Source organism: Adiantum capillus-veneris, chromosome 23 (genome assembly GCF_014529385.1).
Source record: "Adiantum capillus-veneris isolate H3 chromosome 23, ASM1452938v2, whole genome shotgun sequence".
NCBI lineage: Eukaryota > Viridiplantae > Streptophyta > Polypodiopsida > Polypodiales > Pteridaceae > Adiantum > Adiantum capillus-veneris.
The window spans coordinates 130,013,776-130,041,264 of record NC_140953.1 but is presented as its reverse complement, the minus strand read 5'-3'; positions in this window follow the sequence as shown (position 1 = coordinate 130,041,264).

Here is a 27,489-nt window from a genome sequence, read left to right as displayed (position 1 = left end):
GTAATAACCTTGAACCACTTCACATCAAAAATAATATATCAGACTTTATAAAGCTAATTTTCAAGATGTCTTGGATGGTATTCAAGCTGGCCAGTGTGTGTATTGTCATCCCTGGCACTACTTTGACTTTTTTGATCTAGAAAGGGAAGATTTCTAGTGGCACAACTGGGCTTGAATTGCAATCGATCAACCAAACGTTGTTGTTTTTCCACTTCATATTTTTCAATCCACTTTTTCATGAATTTTGAGTTGAGAAGACAAAATCTCATAACCTTTTCATGCATTTTGACATCCATCTTCCTCATGATGCCATGTCCTTGTGGCTCTTCCCTAGCTACCTTGGCATTTGTCTCAAAATTCCATATTTGGGGCATCTTTGGGTCAATTGAGCCCAAAAAATCACTGATAAAAACAAGAGACTCCTGCATAAGCCATTCTTCAACTATGCTACCCTTAGGGAAAGCCCTTTGATGAACGAACCCTTTTAAAGTCTTCATGAATCTCTCCAAGGAGGACATCCACCTGTAATAGACCATGCCAGCTACTACAACTTCATCAACCACATGCACAAGTAAATGCATTTAGATAGTAAGAATGTTTGTTGGAAAATCTTCTCCACCATACATACTACCTCTATAGCATTTAAGGGAGCTGTATCTATTTTGTCTCTTCTTATCTCTTTTGATGAGATCCAACACATTAACTCACTAATCTTGTAAATTTTCTTTCTAATGTCATATGTCAAGATAATCTTTTATGGCAGTTGGTAAGATAAATTGTAAAAAATTGTGCCAATCATGAAACTTAAGACCACTTAGTTTGTCATGTCTAGTAAAAGCGATTTTCAAACATCGCATGCACTTAGTAGGAGTCTTGAATTTAGATATGGGATTCTTCACTTGTTTCTCCTCTACATGACTCAAAACCCATGGAGCTTTTAGAATAGCATATTTTTTATTGGGTTTGGTTGAGGTGACATATCTCGCATCCATCCTACATCTTGCAAGTCATCTCTTTGTCCCTTGCTATCCCTTTTTCAATAATGGTCTTCCATAGGATCTCCCCCATATATCCTTAAAATTATGCATTGGGTTGAGAAATTGATGATAAAAAAGTCACTCCAATATGGGAGGTCATGAAAAATAGAGAGTCTTTTCATGCCAAGTGACATAGAATCTCCCAATTCATGCCACATGTTCTTCCAATCACTCGATTTCAATGGGTGCATGTTATGTTTGCATATTTTTGATACATGCACCTCATGTCTTTCTAGCAAAAATCATCCATGCTCCTTGTAAATCGTCTTTCCCAAATAATCAGAGTGATGGAAGCCAAGTTGAGGACCACATAGCAGTCGTGCATGATTTCATGAGTATCTCAAACCTTAAAATAAAGAAAAAGAAATGAAAAAGCATCAAACATTGACCAAGCACCACCTATAAAATGCCAAAGTGTATTTCAAAGTACTTACCTGAACACACACCAAAGCCTCGCCAATTGTGTATAGTCCACATGAGAATGCCTTGCACATGGGCTTGTTGTCGATCGACTGTTTGGGACATGTCAACCGTATTAATCCCTATCCACAATATTTGAAGCTTTTTTATAAGTGGTGCTAGATAAACATCCATGTTCTTTACCTTGTACTTCCTTGAAATAATTAGTGACAACAGCATATGGCCCTTCTTGATAGACAACCACAATGGAAGATTATAGTTCACAAAGGAAATAGGCCATGTGCTCTATGAGAAACTCTGCAATCCAAATGGGTTCACTCCATCCATTGCTAAACCAAGATGGATGCAACAAGGTTCTTTTTTGAATGTAGGCCATCTTTATTCTATGTGCTTCCATGCAAGAGAAACAACAGGCACCCGCATCACATCATCTATGGATCTAGTGTTTGATGCCAGGTCATGAAAGATGCGAGAAAAAAAACTTGCACCTGAACATGCTCTTTATTCTTGGAATGATTGGAAAGTGTCATAGAATCTTTGTAGGGACAAATTTTCCTTGTGTGGCCTCTCTATACCTATTTGATCCACATTTGGGCCATTATTCTAAATACTCATACTCATTCAAAAGAGTACACAATGATTATAACATGCATGGACTCTATTATAATCCATCCCCAAGTTTGTAAGAAACTATTTGGCTATAGGGTGGGTAGGGGGCATGGTGTCCAACCATCGTCGGAATCAATCCCTTGCACTAATAAAGCATGATATGATTGTGATCACCTCACGCTAACCACTTTTCCTATTCCGCATTTCAAACTTCTTTGCACTCTAGTCTTCTTTCTCTCTCTCCCCGTCGCTAAAACTCTGTAGAACCAATTGAATATCTTGTGTAGGGCATTGCTCTTTTTCCTTCCACCTCCATGCCGTGTATTTTTAAAATACACTGCTTTCACTTGATAGTGCAAGCGCTCCATTCCTTGGCTACTCCAGATGCCCAATGAACCGTAGGTGTTGAGAAAAGATGCACTATGTGCAAAAAGAATGTGCTGAAAAAACAATGAAACTTTAGTTCCAACACATGTGTTTTTTGACCGGAGAGACGAAGTTATCAACCCACCATGTAATGCGTGTCTTCCCCCAAGAATCCACCATGTAATGTGTGTCTTCCACCAAGAATCTACCATTTGCATTGTGAAACTATTGATTACAAATTTTACCGTGGATATCTCATCACATGTTAGCTTTTCCTTTTCAAGTAGACAAAAATATCATCTACAAACTGCCACAAACTAGCATGCTTAATTTCTAGGGATGCGTTGTTACCTCTGTAGGTGGTAATATCACACACCATTTTCCACAACTAAAACTCATTGGGACTTTGAGAGTCAGAATAGTCTGAAAGAAAATGCCTAGCTTTACTACTAGTGAGGATATCTTGAAACCATTATTGCAGTGCTTTAGCCACTATTTGTGTAGTGGGCACACCTTTTGCAATGTTGACTACAATTTTGCCACCCTTACTGTTACCACCCTTTGACTTGCTGGCCTTTGCACCGTTGCCCTCAGTTCCAAATGAGACTTTATTGTGGCAACAATAAATGCATGGAAAGAGGGTCATTGCACCTTGCTTGCACTCTAACATACACATGAGAGTTTTCGAGTCTCCTGCCAAATTCCACTCAAATTGGAACGTACCTAGACCTGAAACGTGCATTTGTTGTCCTTCTTGTTTTTGCTGAATGACTCTCCTTCTTCTTGTTGCTAAATGATATCAATGATTGGGGTTTGATTGAAATACCATTTCAGGGACTCATGTGTCTCATGAGGGAGGTGAAAAACAACAACCAAATATTCTTCTCTAATTGAACACCTAAACAGGTGTTTCCCTTCTCATTGGCATTTAGCGCAACATCGACGCCCACCAAGGCCCTGCTCATCAGCATAACACTTATCCTTTCAAGCCATAAACCTTTGAAAATTTGGCACTCATCAAGCTTCATTACAAAGTTAACTTTTCCATCACACTCTTCCTATGTCAAGCCATAAAATCTAATCATTGACTCCTGGAGCTTCAACAACTCAACATACACATTGTTGAACTCATTGTAGTGGAAGGATTTACTGTCTTCTAATGGCATGGTATCCTCAATATATTGAAATCCACCCAACAAGCTTGCAACATCATTATTGGTGCACTTTTTTACAACACTGACACTGTAAGGTGTTGGCAGCAACCTAAACACACCTTTTGCCTTGTGACCTAGTACGACAATTCTGTAAAAAGCTTCAAAGGCCTTAAGAATTATTCATGCGCTATTAGACACCTCCATCATCTCCTGAGGCAGCACAATGCTCTTTAGCTCACTAGAATACTTATGGTGCAAAACATTAGCAATGCCAGCATTGGATGGATCACCCAATAGCTCCACCAACTCTTTTGGCTTGATGATATGCTATAGCAGAGTAATATGTCTAATCGTTTGAGCATCAAAATTGATTCCCATCACCATCCGAGCCAAGTTCCTGCATATTGAAATAAAGTTACAACAATTTGCAAAAATTATAGGAAATCAGAAGCTTGCATTTGTCCTTACCGAGTTTGAATGATACGTACCTTTTGAGATCCACCACTTGAAGATTGCATAGACATCGCGTGTCTTTTTTGCTTACAAATGTGATAGCCCAATGGAACCTGTGTGAGATAATCACTTCGGCAACGCATGTTACATGTAGTGTATTGTAGCTAAACATAATTGTCTCTTGCTCCATTTTTTGATGCTCTAATTTTTGATTAAGCTTCACCATCTCATTGTTCAAGTGCTTCGTCTTCTCGTTGGTGGCTTCCTCTTTGACTTGTTGAATGTCTTTCATGTACTTCTCTTGTATAAATGGATAGGCAACAAAGAGATGTTTTCTTGCTTTCCTTTTATTGACAAAAGCTAAATACAATCTCTAGCAGTAGCCAAATAGTCCGTCTCAAAAGGGCGGTGATGCATTGGTCATTGGATCGCCAGGGTAAATATGGCCATTAACCCATAAGTTGATTGCCTTGCACCTAATGTTCCGTAGTTGATCTGCATCATTGGGGTTAGATGTGCGGAGTTGTACATTAGCGTAATCTTGCTCCAAATCAATATTTAATCGATATTGTTTTGACTTATTAGTAATGTCTTGTAGTGGTAGGGAATCGATTGAAAGACATTTGAGTTAGCTAATCAAGAAAATTAGAGAGAGAATGTGTAATGGTGACTGCTGCAAGCAGGTGAAGCTGGCTATGGAGAGAAGAAGTGGAGAGTACTCACAGATAGGAGAAAAGGATTATGTTATGGAGGAAGAAAGAGAGGGAGTGCAACACAATCTCCTTTGAGTTCAAATTGTTGACCAAAAGTGTAGAGAGAGAAATGCTGCTACACACAGAGGTAATGGAGTTTCCATTGCTCTCGCCTATAGCAGGAGTGGGAGAAGCATGAGAGAGAGAGAGAGAGAGAGAGAGAGAGAGAGAGGGAGAGAGGGGGGGGGGGAGAGAGAGAAAGACAAAAAGGAAGAGAGAGTGGGAGAGAGAGCTCATCTGTAACCTAGGAGGATTTGCACTTTCTATCAGAAGTAGGTAGCATAGAATGTCCCCTGAATGATTGGGAGGGAAAAATGACAAGAGAGAAAAGGGGAGAGAGAGAGAGAGAGAGAGAGAGAGAGAGAGAGAGAGAGAGAGAGAGAGAGAGAGAGAGAGAGAGAGAGATGACTCACGTTTTAGAGAGAGAATACAATGAGAGAATGTGGAAAATTTTCTTTTCTGATAGGGATTTGAAAAGTGCTTCCTTTAATGAGATCTAAGTGTGATAGAGTGTTTCATATGTTAGAGAGAGAGGTGGGAAAAAGACATTATAAAATTCATTTATCCACCTCTCTTTTGGGTTACTAAATAGACTATTTTCAAATACAAAATATAGAAATGATATTTTTTTAAATCCTAGCATAGGTCTTTTTATCCTCTCTTTTAGGCTTGGTCAACTTTGGCTTAAACTTTAAGCATTTCCTTAAATTGCCAAATAAAGAGGCCCTCCTATACCCCACTTACTTCCTAATGGCTTAGTTAAGTCCCTAGGGTCATGATGGTTTATCGTAGAGTTTTTTTTTTCTACATGGGAAAGACAAGAACGAGAAAAGATTGGTCAAAGATTCAGGAGAGAGCAAAACAAGGCCAGGAGGCATAAAGCCCTGCTAAGTTAAGGGGAGGATAAGATTTATGGAGAGTAGAATAATCATAAATATTTTATATATTAGGAAAGGCTCCACTTAAATAATAAGGTAAAAGATTCACATTGCACATTATCATTTGAAAACAAAATAAAATAATATAAAAACATACATTTTATTATCTATTATACATACATAATCACAAATAGTTTATATATTAGAAAAGGATCCACTTAAATAATAAGGTGAAAGGTACACATCATACATTATCATTTGAAAACAAAAGAATGAAAAGAAAATAAAAGGACACATTGAAAAACTAAAACAAGAGAGCGTGTTTTTTGGAAAACCCACAATAGGCGGTGAATATATTAGCAGAAACAAAAAATTTACAATTTTCTCTCTCTACCATTTCTTATAGGGTCAAGTCGAGACCTCAAACTTCCCCTAATGCCCAAAAGAAGAGCTCCCTCTTCTGGGAGGAATTCATAAAAGGTAAGGAAATCAACTGCTGGGCTATATAGGAGATCACCTCAATGTTGAAAGCAAACGAAATCAAACAGTGGGGAAGAAGCTTGTCTCCTACAAAGAGGGGGCTGATGGGTGCAGTGGCATCCTCTCGGTTGTGGATAGGGACATGCAGTCAAAGGTGGTATTCAATCAACCCTCTGGGAGAGCTTTAGGAATAAACATCAAAAGGGATGATCGATATATTACAATAATCAATATATATGGACCTTGCTCGATGAAGGAGAGAGCAAATCCATGGGAACACCTAAAAGGTATCCAATTCAAAGGGGAATGGTTCCTGGTAGGAGATTTCAATATGGTGGAAAAGAGAAAGGACAAAACAGGTTCATCAAACATGTTGGCTGGATCCAAATGGATATGCCTTTGTGAGAAATGGGCATTAATGAACATGTGGGAGGTGGGCATCGGCACGAGACCATGGCTTGATTGTTGTGCTACTGCTCTCATCAAGCCAACTCACTGCCATCATGGTTTGAAATGAAGGTGATGACTTCACAGTTCCTATCAGAACACCTATCATTAATCTTCAAATAGAAAAACAAAGAAGTCCATTTCTCCCGAGGGTTTAAGAAGTTCGTCTCTTCACAAGCCTCACTTTGAAAGCTATGAGCAAGCTTCGTAAAGATGTGGATTTGTCAAGCCCTTGGGCCTGGGAGATCTTCTCCAAGAATATTGAAAAAGAAATCAAAAAATTGGAAATTGACAAAAATTTGGGCTTTTCAACTTTTTGAGATCCAAATCCAAAAATAAGTGAAAATTTGACATCTACAAAGTACAAGGATACAACTGACCAAATTTCATGTTCAAATGTGGTCAAACATGGATCGCGGTCCATGTACCTTTTGAACATTTGGGGCTGAGATTTGAGCAGTAGATAGCTGACTACATTTGGAATAACTTTTTGCAAAGGGCACATAGCAAAAACCTTCAAAAAATTGACCAAATCATCAAAAAGCTAGTTGCTAGTAAAAAATTGCAGGGTAGACACAAAATATATCTTTTGATCAAAAAAAGTTTTCCAAATCCAAAAATAAGTTATGGAGTAGACTACTTAGACTGCAAGTAATCATCAAGACGAATTGGGGTCCAGATTGTTAGGGTAAGCCCAACTTGTGGCACCACTATGGGAAAGCCGAAGCTATCATACCATAGCTAGCACTCATCCCTAGGAGCATATTGATCTTTTCAAAATTCAATTTGGATTTGAATTGTGGATTTTAGAAGCAAATAAAGATTTTGTGTCAAAATCGCGATAAAATTTTACTTGGTTCAAATTTTGATTGATAGAGCAACTATAGAATTATAGCCACCAAATGATTTTTGTACAGATTGTGGAAATTACACTTTGCAACTCAAATTTTCTTCCATTGGAAGATTGGATGCATCATAAAAGGTTATAGGTGAGGGTTTTGCAAGTGTAATTTTCTTGATGTATTTGCGAGATTAAGCAAGTTATATTAGAATAGAAATCCTGTTGTTAGACACCAGTCAAGTCAAATTTTAACAAAAGGGAGTGTCAATCAAGGAACTTTGCCAACCTTAGAGCCAATCTTAGAGGAAAATATTTTTGATACCTCATCAAAGGGATCTTATACCTATATGGCTGAGGGATTCAAGAGTGTGAGTTGGGTGTGAGTTTCAAGGAGGAAACCAATATGGGCTTGTAATCACTTGCACTTAACTCAAGATTGTGTTATGAGTCCAACTTAGTCTATCTTCAAACCTAATTTCCTTGAGTCACATAATTTGTTTTCACACCTCCCTCACTTATGCACTATTGTTAGGCATCACCCACCCTAGTTTTTTTGTATCCACAATATTTAACATGGTATCATAGCCATGACACAGCTAGGGTTGGGTAGAATTTTTGTAAGCATAGGAGTATAGTGGAAATAGATCTTGATTCAGGAGAGTTTTCCATTAAGTAGCTTACATTTAATCACCCATTTTTAGGTAAGCACTCTTATCTCTCATTAAGAGTGTGTGGATATCCACTGACAAACCTTCATTGAAGCATGATCTTAAGCCACTTAAGGAGATCATGAAGTGTTCAATGAGCCAAAGCATTTCTTTCACAAGAACACATGAGTTTGATTGTGTAAGGCACATTCTTCAAGTGTTCTTTCCTTTTTGCCACACTGCAAGGATTTACTACATTAAACTCGTCATTTGAGGCTTGCACGATCACCACATAAGGGCAACCCAAAAGTGGAGCTTGCGTGTGCATGATGATTGCATAAGGGTAAAGTGGTCCTGTAAATCTAATATCTAGATTCACACAAATGATTTTAATGTCATAATATCTAATATCTAGCTTCACCCAAATTTTTTTCTCATATTAAACTGATAATTTAGTATGGGAAAATAAATGGGAAACAAGAGCTAGAACATAGGTATGAGTTTTTAGGCCAAGCTCAACAAATGGTTCCATCTCACAAGGAGTTGGTCTATTGAAGAACAATGCTTGCATAATGGAGATTGGAATACCTTGGGTTAGCTTCATTAAAGACCTCCAATGGTTAGTATAAAAGTTCTTAGACCTTAGGTTAAAGCTAGGCCTATGCTTGAGGAGCTTGATAGTTAAAAGTGCATGAGATGCTTGACAACTAAGGTGCAACTTAAGCTAGGCATGTTCTTGAAGGCCAAAGTCAATCCCTACAAGAGGGGCGAGCCCTTGAGGCTAGGGGGATGGTAGAGAGAGAGGCCATGAACTTGCTATTTCCATGCAGATTACTAAGGTGCCATGAACTTGCTATTCCCATGCAGATGACTTATGTGCTTAAGGTGATTAAGCAACTAGGGGGCCAAGGTGCTTAGGGGTAGAAAGTTGAGACCTATGCCTACAAAGAAGGGGGATGACCTTCCCCTCACCCAAGGGGCACCCCTTGCTCAAAGAGGCATATTGGACACATGTCAAGCCTCTAGCTAGGTTGCCCTCAAGGTGTGTTTAAAGCCTATTGGTTGACCCTTAGAGAGGTTCAATGCTAAATTAGTTAATTAAATTAATTGTTTAAGAATTTAACAAGCCCTCTCTTTCAAAGAGGAAATGAGGATATTTGTCCAAGGACTACCCCTATTGCTAGTTGTGAACAAGCTTGTGATTGGCTAGGCTTGAGAAAGCCAATGAGCTTCCACCATGAGCTATAAGAGGGGGTTGGACTCAAGCAAGGAGGGGGCTTTTCTTGCAAGATATACACCCTCACTCTCTCTCTCTCTCTCTCTCTCTCTCTCACACACACACACACACACACACACACACACACACACACACACACACACACACACACACACACACACACACACACACACACACACACACACACATTATGTGAAGTGCCAAGTGCAAGAGACTTCATCTCCTTCTCCAAGTTTGTTGAGAAGTTGAGAGCCTACGCCAACACTCTTGGCTATGTAATGCAAATCCAACCAAGAGTGATGCTTCAATGCTTAAGCTTGCCATCTTCTCCATATTCATTACTATGATATTATGCTATGCTAAGCAAGAATAGTGATGATAAGTGAGGAACGATTTCTTTCTCATATGTTGCTTCTTCTTCCTCTTCCCTACCCTCATTCCCCGCTAGCTCTCTCCACCTTCGAGGTGTTTGAGGCCTTGGGACTGAGACCGGGGATGGTTAATGCTTTTACAAAGTTTATGTTATGCTTGTGATGCATGAAGCTTTCCATGTTCATTGCATCACCTAGCTCACAAGGAACACAAAGATTGTATCGTACCAAGTCTCTCTTCATGGGAGAATCTATAATACGAAAGCCTATTGGAGGGGGGACCAGCTCCAAGTAAATCCGGTCCTCAACTATTGTCAAGCTCCAATTCTCTCTCATGCAAAAGTATTAATCATGCGAAGTTAATTAAGTATAATGGTTATGTTGCTACCGCTAATTGAGTTCACCCTCTATGTTCTCAAAGTAGTTTTATAAAAAAGCTCAATATAGTTCTCTTAATTCCTCTATTCTCAATGTTCATAGGCCATTTCCATTAGAAGTCCAAATTTGGGCACCCGACGCTAAATCTATTTAGTTTCACCAGTGGCTCACTAGGAGCAAGTAAGGAACGAGGTTCTGCATACAAAAGCTGCACGGGTGGTAACACAAGCAAAAAAGGTGTGGGCACAATCAACGCAATAAACACCTTGATACAAGGAAATGTTTCACCATTAAATCATGAGCTTAAGTTGACCCTATTCAGGGTTGCACGCAACGGCTTGCAAGGGAAGAGCTCTGAAGTAGGACCATTGCATTGCACAAAGTTGTACCCTCCCTCGTCATTAGTAGAAGAAGCACATCCTAGCTGACTTCGCATGGCTCAACTTTCCCCCTTCATCCTCAACAGGAGAAGCGCTCCGTCTTCCTCAATCCCGGGTGCTAAAAGCCTAAAACAACCGAATCATAGGTAGGGCACCAGAGAAATAACAGTGGAGGAACAGATTTCAACTAAAAACCCGTTATTAGTGCTCCACTCTCTGTCTCTCTCTTTTGCCCTTGTTCACCACACTCGAAGCTCGATAGTTAAATCGACATTCTTTGCGTTGAAATTCACATTTTTTAGTAGCATTAAGGCACTATTCCCACGCTAAAAGAATTCACCGGCTCCTTACACTAACAAACCTCCAAATATAGCCAGTGTTCATGACTTCTAGCAAACATCGAGCGAGCTTATCCGAGCAAGCTCAAAACCGAGCAAAGTTATTGAGTGATTTGAGAGAGAGAGAGAGAGAGAGAGAGAGAGAGAGAGAGAGAGAGAGAGAGAGAGAGAGAGAGAGAGAGAGAGAGATTTTATAGTCCTTCATCCTCAATGCCGGCCTTGAACCACGGTGGGTGGGAAGGCAATAATCCGTCTAACCGTCAGGACAAGCTTGTTCACTTGACTGCACCAAATCTAAAAACTTATCTGCCCTAGGGTATAGCACCTAGTTTAGAGACACTCAAGAAAAAAAGTGTAATTTTGGGCGGGATTTTGCAAATTTGGTCAAATTTGAATTTTGAAAATTGCATGAGATTTCTCATGCAAAGGCGGATTAGGTTATACCAAGATTGATATTTTTTTGATTTAATTTGGGCAGTCAATTTGAGAAAGTTTAAATTTTGAGATCTTTTAAGAGAGGCACCCAAGGCCCAATAGTGGGACAATTTTTAGCAAATCACAAGATGACACATAAGCAAGATTACTAGTATATTTGAAATTTTTGTCTCTAAATTGGGGCGTGTATGACTTTTAAAAGGCACCCGTGTTACAATTGGATCCCTACCCTAGTGGCCTTTGAAACTGCACTACCGCCTTGTCAGTGGTAACCACCATTGATGGAGCCCGGTTGCAAGCACCTTTGTGCCCACTATCCAGTCGACATGCTTATCTTTGTATTGCCGTAGTTGTCGTGCAGTACCCCATGTCCTACTGCCTCCTCTTTTATTTCACATTACTTGCGTCTATCCTAGGCCAATAGAGCGAATGATGGGCACTGAGAAGATCACATAACATTAGTGGCTCTCAGAGCACGTAGAGAGAAGTATGCAGGACATCGTCAACATTTTTGGCCTGCTCAAGAAAGGCCTTAGTATTGGGATGGATTGGGCGTTCTTTCGCAGATGACGTCCATGTGGAGAGATTTTGCAAGAGAGGACGAAAGGTGGGAAGGATAGTTGGAGAAGACATGTACTATGGAGTCCTAAGGTGCAGAAACGATGGCGACACTGTGACAGGAGTTAGAAAAGGAGTCGGCTATATTGTGCATGGCGTGCTGTGTTGTCCAGGGAGTCCCAAGGCGCAGAAAGGATGGCGACAGTGTGACACGCGTTAGAAAAGGAGACGGCTTCCTGTTTCTGGTTTTTCGGAGCACCACAGTACGAAGCTAGGAGTCTATGTTTGAATCAAATCGTCACGCTGCATATTGGAAGGGTCTTTGGCAGTGAATGGCCTTCGGTTTTGATTCTCATACTTCCGATAGCACTCATATCTCATCTGAAACGATGTACAAGGAGTCCAAAATGTAAAGAACTTCTCCACTTCATGAGTTGCTATGTATCTTAAGTTCCTCCTGAGACGGGGAAGTTTGAGTTTCTTGACAAGTGTGTAATTGATAAGTTTTTGGGTTCTTGAGTCATCTACCTTGCCCTCCAGTAAATCCATTTAGTTAATGAGTTTTTATTTATAGTCGTGCTCACAATCATAGCTTTTGATTTGTATGCTCGTATGAACTAATGACTTTGTTTTGAGAATTCTCGATTGACACACACACACACACACACACACACACACACACACACACACACACACACACACACACAGACAGGCCATGGTACCAAGACAGTGGCAGCCATACAAAATTCCTTTCCTTGTTTATTCAAGAGGTAATTTCAAAAAATTAGCCTGCTTTTTAAAATTTCTACACTATATTTTGTCTATTCTAGGGCAACATTTCTCCTTTTTCCCGTGCCGTCAATTGGCATTTATTAAATTCAAAATGACACGACATTACATTGAGACACATTATTCCTGAAAACTAGAGAGGTCGGACAGAGACCTGCTCCACTGTCCAATCCAATGGATGCACTCACCTGTGTGCGTGCGTGTGTGTGTGAGAGAGAAAGAGATCGTCTGAGATGATTTAGACTTTCTTTGATTTTGCCAAGAGGAAATGCTAAAAAGTAGGCTCCCTTTTCGGCTTTCCACACTCTTTTTCTCAATTTATGGGTAGGATTTCTCCCTTTCCTCTTGCAAGTTGACGGTAGTGCTCGAAAAAAACTTTTTTCCAAAAACTTGGCAAACCTACATATGTGAAACGACAGAGGTACATTGACAAAAATTTGAAGGTTTTTACACCGAATTACACTAATTTTTTCAAAATTCTGTAGGTTTTCTCACCTTCAATATAAAATTTAGAGGTAAATTTCAAAATTTGTAGGTGGGATTATATTGAACCTAGGTTTTTTTTTTAACACAACTTGACGGCATTTCTGAAATTGAAACCGGCACGATATTAAGATGAGACACAATTTTCCACAGACGCTGCTTGCAGGTTCTCATCAAATCACAAAGGCACTTAGACCTCATTTACCCTTGCATCGAGAATGTTCATATTTTTTGAAATTCCTTCCTTCCCAATGGTAGAGAAAAATCGTTTTGTCAAGCGCGCAAATTTTATTTCCTTGAGTATCCCAAGAGGAGATTTAAAAAAAATCACGGTCTTTTTTAGATTTTTACCCTACTTTTCTCTACTTTGTGGCGGAAATTCTCCTTTTCCCCTTCCATTCGATCGGTATTTTCATAATTCGAACCGGTTCAAGACTAACGCCAAGGAGAGGGAAACATTCCACTCCGAATAGGAAAAAAACGTGTAAAAGCCCAAAAGATTAACTTGATTTTCAAAAATTTCCTCTTGGCAAATCCAAGGGAAGGAATTTTCTATGTTTGGAAAAGTGCTTATCCCCAAAAACTATCATGCTCTCAATTGGCATTTTTGAAATTGAAATCGGCACACTGTCGATGGGAAAACCTCCGCTCCAAAATAGAGAAAAATAGTGTTTAGACGAGAAAAATTAACTTGATTCTCTAAAATTTCCTCTTGACAAATCCAAGGAAAGGAATTTTTGTATGTTTGGAAAAATGCTTTTTTCCAAACACTATCGTACCCTCGACAGGCATTTTTGAGATTGAAAGCGACACGCTATTAAGACGAGACACAATTTACCACGAACACTGGTTTTCGAAAATCCTTTCCCCTCCAAGTGCTCGGGAAAAATCATTTCCTCGAGGATGAAAATTTCTTTTAACTGAGTTTGCCAAGAGGAAATTTTAGGCTCGTCCTTTCGCTGTTTCTATGGTGTTCAACGCATGAGCATGGTGGAAACCTTAGACCACCAACACACACTTGTGCACTAGTTCATTAATCCCTTTGAATTTGATGTTCTCTTGCATGTGTCTAAATGTGTCAAATCCATTTAATAGACCTGATAGTAGGTTACCTTTAAAACTTAGTGAACATTGAGGAAGAGAAGGGAGGTTGTATATAAGTGGTCTTGTTGCTTCAAAAATTAGTTCAAAAACATCCCTCTCCCTTATTGATTCTAAGTCTTTGTGATTGTGTGAAGTATTGTTTCCATGAACTTATTTATTCTTTAGCTAAAGGATGTTCTTTACCTTTACTTCTTTGAGCACATCAAGTAATAATTGTGTGAATATTATTTACCATCCTCTCTTAATATGGATGCCTCTTCCTCCTCGCGAAATCCACTCAATGGACATTACGATGGCTACGATGACAACGTCGAACCCATGTGCGATAAATCTAGTGATGTTCGCTCGATGGAGTTTGAAAATGGTGACTCAATAGCTTGCTAACTTATAGAAAATTCTTGATGTATGCTTGGTAATAATGTGATTTTTCTTTCTGTTTTTTCAGAGTTACACAAGATGGTGCACCGTGATACAACTGCATCATTCTCGGGACCTGATAGTGGCCTCATTCTTGATCATGTATGTCCACTCCGCACAAGGAGCGCTTCGAGCCTGCCTAAGGTTGATGTTTCTCCTTCTCTTGGTGTTGGGTCCAAATCCCTCAAGCATGTGGATCAAACTGATGCAATAGAACGTACACTTTTCAAGACGTGTGAAACTAAGTAAGGCTTGCTTGCACCGCATAGATATTCTACCATTTTACCCAACCCTTATGGTTTTGTTTTTTGTTGTGGTGGCAGCCAAACCTTTTCTTGGGAGACCACTGCCTGCAGCTGCAAAAAAAAGAGAGCGTTGCGGAGGGTGCCAAAATAGATGGATATATTGCTACTGAGTGTTACCATGAGAATGTAATTCCCACTGGTTCATCTTCTCTTGTGCCTTATATTCCCACTAAGATCCCTCTATTGCACATTGTTGACATCATTGAAACTTGCCCTCGCTTCGCTTTCAAGGGGTGCATACTTAACTGATATGGAACCTATAAACAAAGCCCAGAAGTCGCTAAGTATATGCGTTACCTTAAGGCAGACCTAGTTGACCCACTCAACACTGGCACCATCACTTGTGCTGTTAGCGATCAATTTATTGAGCAATTCATTAACACCCTTATTTTAGGAGACTTTGTCCACATTGAGAATGTAACTGTAAGAAAAAAAACTAAGTCAGATGGTTGCACATCTCCTTATGTACTATTCTTCAACGCTTCCACGGTTGTAGAAAAGACAAAGCCTTTTGAAGTCAGCCTTAGTTTCTACCCAGAAAGCAAAGTGCGTGAATTTTTGGATGAGGCACAGTCCTTGCATGCACAAGGCACCCGTACACACGTTGGAAATGTAGCTTTTTTGTTGTTATAAAGGGCCATGCTAGCACTTCAAAAGATGGTCTTTCCCAAGGTGATCTTGTTTTTGCAGATGGGCCAGCAGCTGAGGATCGTGCCACTGTAAGGCTTACTTATCTTCGCCCTTCTATAGATTTGCAGCTTTCTAATATATTCCCTCTCTTGCCGTCACAGCTTAGCTTCATGAATGCATGCAAAGACCATTACCATGCTCAAGTATCATTTGGAGGAAGCATTTAAGGCCCATATTCTTGATGTTGATCACAATCAAGAAGTAAGTATTGATCTTGCTTTTCCTTTTTCACCATAATAACGCAAGAAAGCTCTAACTCGTCAAGTGCCTATACATAGGTGACTGGCACACTGCACTTTGTGAATGTGAACTCATTTTTGGTGGAACGTTTTTGCGGTCAATGCAAATCTACTAAGATTCATCACCAACAAGAGGTAGAATTTTGCTCTATTTGCTCAAAATCAACAACTATTGTTTTGGTGCCCAAGCTTGAAGGAAAGATTTTGGCCAACAAAGCTTCCTGAATTGATGTTTCACAGAAAAACACTCTTTGTATTATATTGCTTTCATCCATTGCTCATCTTGTAAATTCCCATCTCTCTCTCTCTCTCTCTCTCTCTCTCTCTCTCTCTCTCTCTCTCTCTCTCTCTCAGTGTGTGCGTGCTCCATTTACTTGTCTTCCTTCCACCCCATAGCCCAAGAGGGGTGAAAATTGCACGTACATGGGTTCCTCAACCAACCATAATGCATCTTTTGAACAACTCATTCAAAATAATATTGATAGTGCTTTCCTTGCTAATCACCCACGGAATAATAATGTTTTCCTCGTGCTCAATAAAATAATAAAGTCGCGCTCGTCACTACAAAAAATCACCAACATCATGATAGACACAGCGAGAGTATCATTGGAACAAACGCCAATGATCACACCTTCTCTAGCGCATTTGGCTTCTAGTAGACATGATTCCTCCATTTTGACCCAAGTGTTAAATAGCCATACATCATCTATTGGTATTGCGCTTGATATTAACCATGTGTTCTTTTTTAGATTTAGTATTGCATGTGATGTCCATATTTACGGCGTGCCAATAACTTCACCCAAAAACACAACATTCAATAGTGGAGCCGATCCAACAACATTGCACAAAATCATCATTGCTGATAGAAGTGGTTACCTATTTTTTTACTTGGGGGACAACCGATGCTCACGCAAACGCAAGCATCGTACCTGGGACAAAAATGAGACGAAATCATTGAAAGCTTTGCTTCTCTAACAACCGAATGAACTCCCTATCTCCATCGTGAGGCAATTTGCATGCTTGGGTGATAGAACCATGCTAGAAATAGGTGCACTAACATCAAAAAATTAAAAAAATTAAAAAAAATTACACCCATTAGCTCCCTTCAACACAAACATTGAACAAGCCTCCCCACCAAAAAAAGCTATACAACAATATATAGAAACAGCGAACGATGTTCCTATATATCAATGTTATAAATGTGGACGTTTAATGTTTTTTTGCAATTAGCTAAAAAAGGGCGTAGGTCGGCACTTGGGAGGTCTAGAAACAATGAGATACACGAAAACTATGTTTGCACTTCATGCGGCCGTAAAAGGCAAGAACATGGTGCACTACTCACCCAATTGAATTCCATAGGATTCAACCTTCCCTTGGCTACAGTAGAGAAGCTAAATCATTTAGAAAGCCACCTTATAAGTCCTAGGCTACCTTTCGTCAAAATTAGGGAGCTTACATACGATGGTCAATTTGGGTTGCGAGGTAGCGTTGTTAATGTTCTGGCATCCTTGGGGAAAACACAACAAATATTGCCAAGATTTATTCATGATGAAGCCTCGATACTAGTGGGTATTAAGCGTCATCTACAATACAATCATTGCTACCTTTTCGGGGTTGTTCGACCATTGCTTACAATGAAAGCAACTGCTCAACTATTGCAAACATCTTTATACAAGAACAAAAAAAATACTCTGAATAGCGAGTGGCTAAGCCACTTCCATAGTCTTCATTGTCCTTTGCCTGATGATTTTGCCGACAATAATCAACCATCAGAAGAAGATGATCTAGCTATAGATGTCATGCTCCATGGAATTGAGTCATCACAACAAGTAGTGGATCACATGACAAAATCTTCTTTGTAGCTCCTGCCGAGGGAAATAGTCCTTTGAGTATTTTCAAAGATGAATACTATGAAGAACTTAGTTTCCCTACTATTTTCTATGGTGAGACCCATAAATACCATACACTTGCTAAGCATAAATATCAACATATGGCTCAATGGGAGCTTATGCACAGTAATAGAAGGTTCTCACTAAATTTAGAGAATCTTTTTTTCAAAACAGTCAAAGTAATGACTCAAAAGATCCTTGGGTCCATTTGGATCCGTATGCGCAAAGGCAAGCTAAAACACAATACACTAGTGGCCGCACAAGTTGTTGGAGATACTAACATTGAGAAGGTCTTGTCTTCCCAACTTGGATATCATGACTTTGAGGCATTGCGAACATCACCTGACTACAAGGAAAAACATTTTTTTTTTTGCCTTCGCTATGATTAGACAACTTGGACCACCAACATTCTTCATTACATTTTCTGCGGCGGCTGAGAAACGTTGGAAGCCTTTGATTAGAGCACTTACTAAGCTCAATCCCATCATGCGTGCAAGCACACAAAGAGATGTGTCATACATACAAGATTTGGTCCGAGCCGACCCTGTAACAACAACCCGCTTTTACTTGAGCCCGTTTAACGGGATGAAGAAATTGCTAGCCAAGGATATAACCATATTAGGACAACTCAAAGGTTACTTTTTTGTAACCGAGTTTTAGAGCCGAGGTAGCCAGCATGATCATGGGCTACTATGGATAGAAAATGCTCCTATATATGGGAAAGATCCCAACAAAGATGTTGTAGATTTCATTGATAAGTACACAACAACTAACTCCATGCTTCTTTCTGTAGATTTACAAGAAATTCAAACACACAAGCATATGAAGCCTTGCTTCAAAAAACGAAAGGGATGCCGCTTTGACTTTCCTCGCTACCCAATGCCTTTCACTATGATTTTAGAACCTAGCCGTTCTCCACATAACAATATCCAATACAAAAGAAAGAAACACAAACAAATCAAAGATAATCTACTACTACTAGATTATAAAGCAAATATTACATTCGAACAGTGGTTCCTATCTATGGACCTTCGATTTGAGGATTACATCAAAGCTATATCATCCACAATCTCATGCCCAACACTTTTGTTGAAAATAAATATCAAAGATATTTACAAAAATAATTTCAATCCAACCATTTCAAAACTATGGGATGAAAATTCAGATATACAATACATTTTAAATGCACATGGAGCAGCTACCTATTGCACCTCATATATAACAAAATTTGATAACACACTCATCAAAGCAATCAAAGAAAAATTTGACTCTTGCATTGAAAACAATGCAACTACATTTGATAGACTTCGAAAATAGGAAACACAATACTAAACACACAACAAATAAGCTCACAACAAGCAATATAAATTGCACTTTCCCTACCTCTCTACAACGCAACTCGAGAATCTATGTTCAATAACACAAACCCTTCCCACGAGAGAACAATGCTTCTCAAGTGAAAACACCTCCTACAAAACATAGACCCGACTAGCACAAAAATCTTTTACGAGACAAGCATACACAAATACTGTACACGTCTTGCCCAGCTCAATGCTATATCATTGGCAGAATTTGCCTCCACATACAATACAACAAGCAACACATATAAAAAACGTACCAAACAAAAAATTATATGATATGTCAAATATAATGCCGCAAAGAATCTGTTGGAATTAGGGTTGCAGAGAAACACACACAGATTGGAGAAGACGAAGGAAGCTCAAGGCACACAATAGAGAGTATGTTACTTAGTGTGCAATGGAAAGATCGTTAGCCCTAGAGTGATGGGCGTATATACAATGCACGGGGGAAAAAACCTCCTAAGGAGGGAAAAAATGCCCCGGCAGTCCTAGTGTGTTCACACACATCACTACCACATGTATATGGTAACAAATCCCCCCTGGAGTGATGCGGTGAACGAGAGCTGGCAAATGAGTAAAGGGAAGTGCCATGCCCTGAGGACAGGATCAGTCCACAAAGGGGAGTAAGCCCAAAGCTTTGCGGAAAGCTTCAAGCTTCTCACGAGACAATGCCTTTGTGAAAAGATCTGCAAGGTTGTCCTGTGTTGGCACATAAGCCAAGCTGATCTCTCCTGCTGAGAGCCTCTCCCTGACATAGTGGTAATGCACCTCAATGTGCTTTGTGCGAGCATGAAAAACTGGGTTCCTCGCAACTGCCAATGCGCTCTGACTGTCAGTGTAGATAGTGTTGGCAGTGTTTTGTCCAACACCCAAGTCAGCCATAAGGCGTCTGAGCCATACACACTCAACCGTAGCTGTGAAGACTGCCCTGTACTCAGCCTCACAACTCGAAGTGGCCACAGTAGGTTGCTTCTTGCTCAACCATGATATACATGAACTGCCAAGCATGAAACAAAAACCACTTGTGGACACTCGCGTGTCAAAACAACTAGCCCAATCTGAGTCCGAAAAAGCATGTAAGTCTGGCGGCAATGATCCCCCCTTGGGATAAAACAAGCCAAGATGTAAAGTGCCACTAAGGTAGCGGAAAATCCTCTTGACAGCCTGCCAATGCTTAGACCCTGAGCTATGCATAAATCTGCTGACCTGCGAGACTGCAAACTTAATATCTGGCCTCGTGTTGCATACATAAATGAGGCAGCCAACAGCAGTTTGGTAAAGAGTGACATCAGCAGGATCGCCAGCATCATGTAGACTCAACTTCAAACCTGTTTCCATGGGAGTGGCAATAGGTTTGCAATCCTCAAGTCCAAACTTACATAGCAATGTCTCTATGTAACTTTTCTGACACAAGGCAATACCACCATCACACTGCTTAAACTGTATACCCAAGTAATGATGCAACAGCCCCAAATCTTTCATCTTGAAAGTAGCATTCAAATCAGCCTTAAATTCAGCAATATGTCTCTCATTTGGTCCAGTGATCAGCAAATCATCAACATAAAGAACCACAATGAGAAATACATCATCCTCACGCTTTACATACAATGTGCTTTCTGTTGGACTGTTACGAAAGCCTCGTTTAACCAAATGAGTGTCAGCTTTCTCATACCAAGCACGAGGAGATTGCTTCAACCCATACAAAGCCTTCTGACATTTGCACACTTTGTCCTCTTGTCCTTTTATGACAAAACCGCGAGGCTGCGTTACATAAACTTCCTCAAATATGTCACCATTCAAGAAAGCAGTAACAATGTCTGATTGATGTACATCCCAACCAAAATGAGCTGCCAATGCACATAGAAAACGTACAGTAGTCATACGACAAGTGGGAGAAAAAGTCTCTTCATAATCTATGCCTTTTTGTTGTGCATAACCCTTTGCAACAAGCCGAGCCTTATGGCGATCGATCTCACCATCTGGCTTGCGTTTCAACTTGTAAACCCACTTCGTACCAATGGCCTTTTTGCCAAGAGGCAAATCACATAAAGTCCATGTGTCATTCTCTATAAGTGCATCATATTGTGATTTCATGGCAGCAATCCAATTTTCTGAATTCTGTGCTTCATCAAAAGACAGAGGCTCCTCAACATCATGTAAACTAGACACAGCCAAAGCATAACAATCTGATGCATAAGATGCATGGCGAGAGCTTGAACGAGTACGACTAGATAAAGGTGCATCCAATTTACTGTCACGCAAAGTGTGCACCAGCCATTTTGGCATACCTCTAGCCTGCTCATTTTCAGCCCTTTCCTCATCAAGTACATCATGTACATCTGCATCAGTAATAGGCTGTTCTAAAACATTTTTAGAAACCCCCATAGGCTGTACATTTGCCTCATTGGAACTTACATTCGTATTTCCACCACTGAAAAGAGGCAAAAAAGTGTCATAAATGTCCTGTGAGCTTACATTACTGTCTCTAGTACATGACAGCAAGGGCTGAACAGAGTCTTCCACAAACACTACATCTCGTGAAACCAGAATACGTTTTGTTTGCGGATGATACAACCTGTAACCTTTGCTTTCAGCACTATAACCAACAAAAATACATTTGACAGCCTTATCATCCAATTTTCTGCGCTGCACTTGTGGCACCAAAGCATATGCCAAACAGCCAAAAACACGCATGTGCTCAATAGAAGGCTTTCTATCATGCCATGCTTCATATGGAGTAATAGACTGCAAAGCTTTCGTAGGACACCTGTTAAGTACATAAGTGGCACACATGATGGCCTCAAGCCAAAAAGAATGCGGCAAAGCTTGACTTTTGACCATACATCGTGCCATTTCCATTAGTGACCTGTTTTTCCTCTCAGCAACACCATTTTGCTGAGGTGTATAAGGCACTGTACATTGGTGCTTTATCCCACGACTAGCCAGAAATGCATTAAATTCATGAGACATATACTCCCCCCCTCGATCGGAACGGAGGGTGCCCATAGTACATTTTGAGACATTTTCAGCCATAGCCAAAAATTGTTTGAAGCACATAAAAACTTCGGACTTCGCTTTAAGCGGAAATACCCATGCATGCCTGGAGTAATCATCAATGAAAGTCACGAAGTACAGGTAATTGCCCAAGGACGGAGTTTTCATGGGCCCACAAACATCACTATGCACAAGCTGCAACCTGCATGTGGCCCTAACTGAACCATCCTTTGGAAACTTAGAACGCTGCATTGTACCCAGAATACAGCCTTCACAAACATGTTTGTCAGTTGCTGCAGATTCACATGTGTGGTATTTCGACAGTGGTGCTACAAAGCACATTACCTCACATCGTGAATTGTTTACCTCTCTCGAGTCTGTCCCTCATGGGAATTCAGTCACTTGTGCCAACAACGCCTCTTATCCAGTTGTTGGAATTAGGGTTGCAGAGAAACACACACAGCTTGGAGAAGACGAAGGAAGCTCAAGGCACACAATAGAGAGTATGTTACTTAGTGTGCAATGGAAAGATCGTTAGCCCTAGAGTGATGGGCGTATATACAATGCACGGGGGAAAAAACCTCTTAAGAAGGGAAAAAATGCCCCGGCAGTCCTAGTGTGTTCACACACATCACTACCACATGTATATGGTAACAAAATCCAGATAATTATTATAGAGAACAATGTCTTCTATTTCTACCATGGATAATAATGAAACTCAACATCTAACAGATGGAATCACATGGAAAGATATATACAATCAAAATAAACCTATCATTTATACAAATGAATCTAAATATAACAAAACCACAGTAGTGAAAGACAACCTTAACACCAACTCATTAGGCACCAGTTCACCTTCGACATCTACAACACTATCTAATATCTCCTCCCATATTCATGCTGACATCACACAAGACCTAAATATCCAACACCACCAACTGCATACACACACTATGCCAACCATAAAAATACTACTGCAACCAAACTATATGTATTATAAGAGCATTCTACTGCTTAACCCCCAACAAAGGCTAATATTCGATGATATTATGCTAAAAAAACATATATTTCCCACAGAACCAATCCATATTTTCCTGACTGAAGGTGCAGGCATAGGAAAAAGTTTCACCCTCCTTTTGATTGTACAAGGACTTCTACGTTTCTATAACCATAGATCCCATTCTAGCCCAACAACTACAAAAGCTTTGCTAATGGCATACACGGGCAAGACTACTTTCAACATTGGTGGAACCACTATCCACTTGGCCCTCCACTTGCCACTACTCACATCATCTAATACTTCCCCATTGCCTGAGAGGTTGAATGAACTACGACTGCTTTATCGAGACCTACAGCTAGCCGTTTTTTATGAATTCTCAATGATTGGAACCAACATCTTCGCTATGGCTGACTCTCGCCTATGTGCCATTAAAAAAAACCACAACCTTCCATTTGGTGGTGTTGATGTTGTCTTGTGCGGTGATCTTTGCAAGCTAGTTTAGTACGTGCCTCTTGGATTTTCTCCAGAAAACCTCAGTTGCTCGAAGCTATCTCACCCTCTTTCTGGCATGACCGCATGAAGTGCTATGAGTTAACATGCACCATGATACAAACTAACAAGACATTTATCGACATACTCAACAGGATACGCGTTTCAAAACACACAAACGAAGACATTTTGTACCTCAATACACATTACATGCGCACAGTACCTCATCTAGCCATGGTCTCCCACCTTTATTATGCGAACAAAGATAAAGACCTACACAACCAACATATTTTCAACACTACCATAGGGACACCACTATTTATTGAAGCACAAGACACAAGGGCAAAAAATTGCAGCAAAACTATTCAAATACCGATAGATCCAAAAGTGACAGCAGGCCTTCACAAAAAACTTCACTTGAAACCAGGACTAATTGTAGAACTTTGTGCTAGAAACATTGACATTCTAGATGGCCTAGTCAATGGAGCCGGTGGTATATTCAAAGCAGTAACACAAAACTCCACGACAAAACCACCTGGATTCACTTTCAAACCACTAAAGTAGGCTAAAAAACTAGATATGAAAACCAACAACTACACATTACATCAATAGATAGACAATGGACACCAATCCAAAAAATAACACGTGAGTTTCAAATAGGAAAGAACTTCCTAAACACTATTACTAGAACACAATTCCCAATTCAACCCGCAGACAGTTGTTAGAACCATACACCGTGCACAAGGCTTAACACTAGACACCTTGGCTTTCGATCCAACCAGCATTCGAATCACGGTCTTGTGTACACTGCCCTCTCCCGCATAAGAGATCCCAACAAACTTTACCTCATAGCTGCTTTCTGCTTGCACTGAGAGGACTATCGTTTGTAGTTGATGGCGCCTTGTTGGTGAGGGCCTGCACTTGAGCATGCACAGCTCCATCTTTAGTCTACGATACCACGCACTCGGCATCATCACCTGCAATTTTAGCCATAATTTTCCCATGTTGCATATACTTTCTCTCTCTCTCTCTCTCTCTCTCTCTCTCTCTCTCTCTCTCTCTCTCTCTCTCTCTCTCTCTCTCTCTCTCTCTCTCTCTCTCTCTCTCTCTCTCTCTCTATCTCTCCGGCTACATCTTCGTTAAAACTCTCTTCTTCTTCTTCTTCTTCTCGTCTGCTTGTCTGATACACATAGATTGCACAGGTTATCCTCTAGAGGGGTGGCCGCACGCTACAAAGAATTGGGGCTGCCAAGATGAGAAGTAGGCGGGGGTCTGCAGTCACGAAGGATGGCTTGCTTGCACATCAAATCTGTTTTCAATACATACCCGTGTAGCATGCACTTGGAGGATGTTCACTCCCCAAAGAGAGAATTTTGTAAACTCCATAATTGATTACTAGAGGTTCAAGCTCGAGTGGTTGCTATTTGCTGGCCCTTAGAACTCACCTCGTGTCCTTGGAGGGCTTTTTGTCAGAAAAGGTAGTACGTCTGGAGAGAGAGAGAGAGAGAGAGAGAGAGAGAGAGAGAGAGAGAGAGAGAGAGAGAGAGAGAGAGAGAGAGAGAGAGAGAGAGAGAGAGAGAGAGAGATGATGGACACTAAAGGCTACAATCGCTAGCTCAACAGCTCATGAATGGAGGGGAGTAGTAGCTAGCTCGTAGCTATCAGCAAGATGAGTGCAGAGAGAGAGAGAGAGAGAGAGAGAGAGAGAGAGAGAGAGAGAGAGAGAGAGAGAGAGAGAGGATCTGATACTGTCTGAAAGAGTCCATGTCGGCACGGACTCTTTGAGAGAGTTTTCTATAAGGGTTTTGTTTATAGCTGGTGAAATGATGACGGTTGAACTTGAGGACCCTCTGGCCTTAGCTAGTGTTTCTCCAAATGGTTTCTAGACTTTCCTTGCTCAACCCCTTCAAAACAAAATCTGTTAATGAATCTAGGGACTCTGATATTTCCCTTTTCCAAAGTGGCACAATGTTGTTAGTTGTAGCAAACATTAACCCAGTAACCCCTTGGAGGTGGATACCTTGTGGGGTGCTAAGGTAGGTGCACACTGGGATTTCACTTTGTTCACATTCTACAAAATAGAGCATCACATATATAGGGTAGGTGGGACAACTCCACAAGGAAGTGAAGATGCTCTAACATGAGGACAACGGAAAAGTCAAAGGGAGCCATAGGAAACGAGCCAAGATGTTGCATATCCTTGGGTGGCGCAATCTTGTAAGAGTCTTAAAATAAGAGAGAAATATGTTGAAGCCCTCTGGGCATGGTACATCATCCTCCCACCGAGAAGGTAGAGATGCTAACAAGGGTGAATATGTCGATCGAATTATTGTGGATGCTGTTGCACCCAATTCATTGTTCACTTTTGCAGTATATCACAACTTTTGTGCCATTCATAGCAAATGTGGTGCTCTTTCATATCTTCAGATTGGGCTGTTGAGAATACGTGCATTGTAGATGGAATGATAAGGCAGTCCCCTACAATAGGATAGGTTTTTTCAAAATTAGTCAAACCTTAAAGAGAGAGAGAGAGAGAGGGAGACAAGGGGAGAAGATGAAAAGTTTAAATGTTGTAAAAACAAGCCAAGAAGAACTCAAAAATGTAACCAAAATTGTGAAACTTCACTAGTACATTCCATTTTGGCTATATAGGAAACAATTGCTTTATTTATGTGCACTTAGATTTGTGAGGTTTTGTGCAAATTGTAAATGCCTTTTGGCTGCTATTACATCTGTTCAAAAGGGGTTTGACTACACTTAAGTGACCAACAAAAAAGTCTTTCTTGAAAATACAAAGTTCCTTTCAATGACATTTATAAAAGTCTTGAAAATTTAATAATTTCTTTAATGTTTTCACACTATTCTTTTCAAGTATGTGGAGGAAATTTTTCTATTCCTCTTTTTTTCTCAAGTGTCATGATTGTAAGTTGAAACATCCTTTTTGAGAGCTAGAAAAAATGGAGTCACCCATGAAAAACATTTATCTACAATTTCAATAAGATACAATCTAGAACCAAAGACTACAAACACACATTGCTCATATTGACTCCAACCTGCAAATAAGCTCTACCAACTCTACTTCTTCTATAAGTTCCCTGAATTAGGCATTTCTTGACAAGACTTTGTTTTTGAAAAAATCATCTCTCCCATTAAGCAATTGCCATAATATTATGTATTGAGAAACCCCCCTCCCCCCTCCACAACAAAGTGTACGCATGCATGCACTCTCTCTCTCCCTCTCCCCCCCCCCCCCCCCCCCCCCCCCCAAAGAAACGACCATGGCTTGACTACCTATGACCACCAGTCATGCTTCGAGGAAGGGAGAATAGCCTTGGATAATCAAGGAGTTAATATAAGGGTGGATGATTGAAGTTTCCATGAGGAATGCGAGAGGAGGAACAAGGATAGATAGATAATATGTAATTTGATGCTAAATGTTTCCTTTTATGATTTAAGTTCTATATGTATCTTTTTGGGTTTTTCTTGCTTTTATGATTGCTTGAAAAGGTTTTCTCGGAGAGTTTGAAATTCCCCGTGTTCATCAAGGTGACCCTCCAAACAAGCTGTGATTTTTCAAGTTCTTGCCTTTTTAAGTCTATACTAAGGGTCTGTATCTTATCAACACTTACACTCCCTATAGAGGTTCATAGACACTGCTTGAGTTGGAAGTGACCAAGTAAGAGCACCTCATGGAGCAAAAAATCGCTATCATCACCACTTTTAATGGGGATACTTTTTTCCACCTGGCATAGCAAAACTGTGTACTTGAATGATGCACAAGGGCTTATGGCATGATGAAGCCATTACAGTTCTACTCAACAATGTTGAACAAAGAACCATTTGACATTGTTGTGTCTACTTTGTGAAATATGGAGAAGAAGATTGATGAAGTGATTGTTGCACTTATGGAATTCGATTCAAAGAAAAGGACCGAGCTAGATGGTG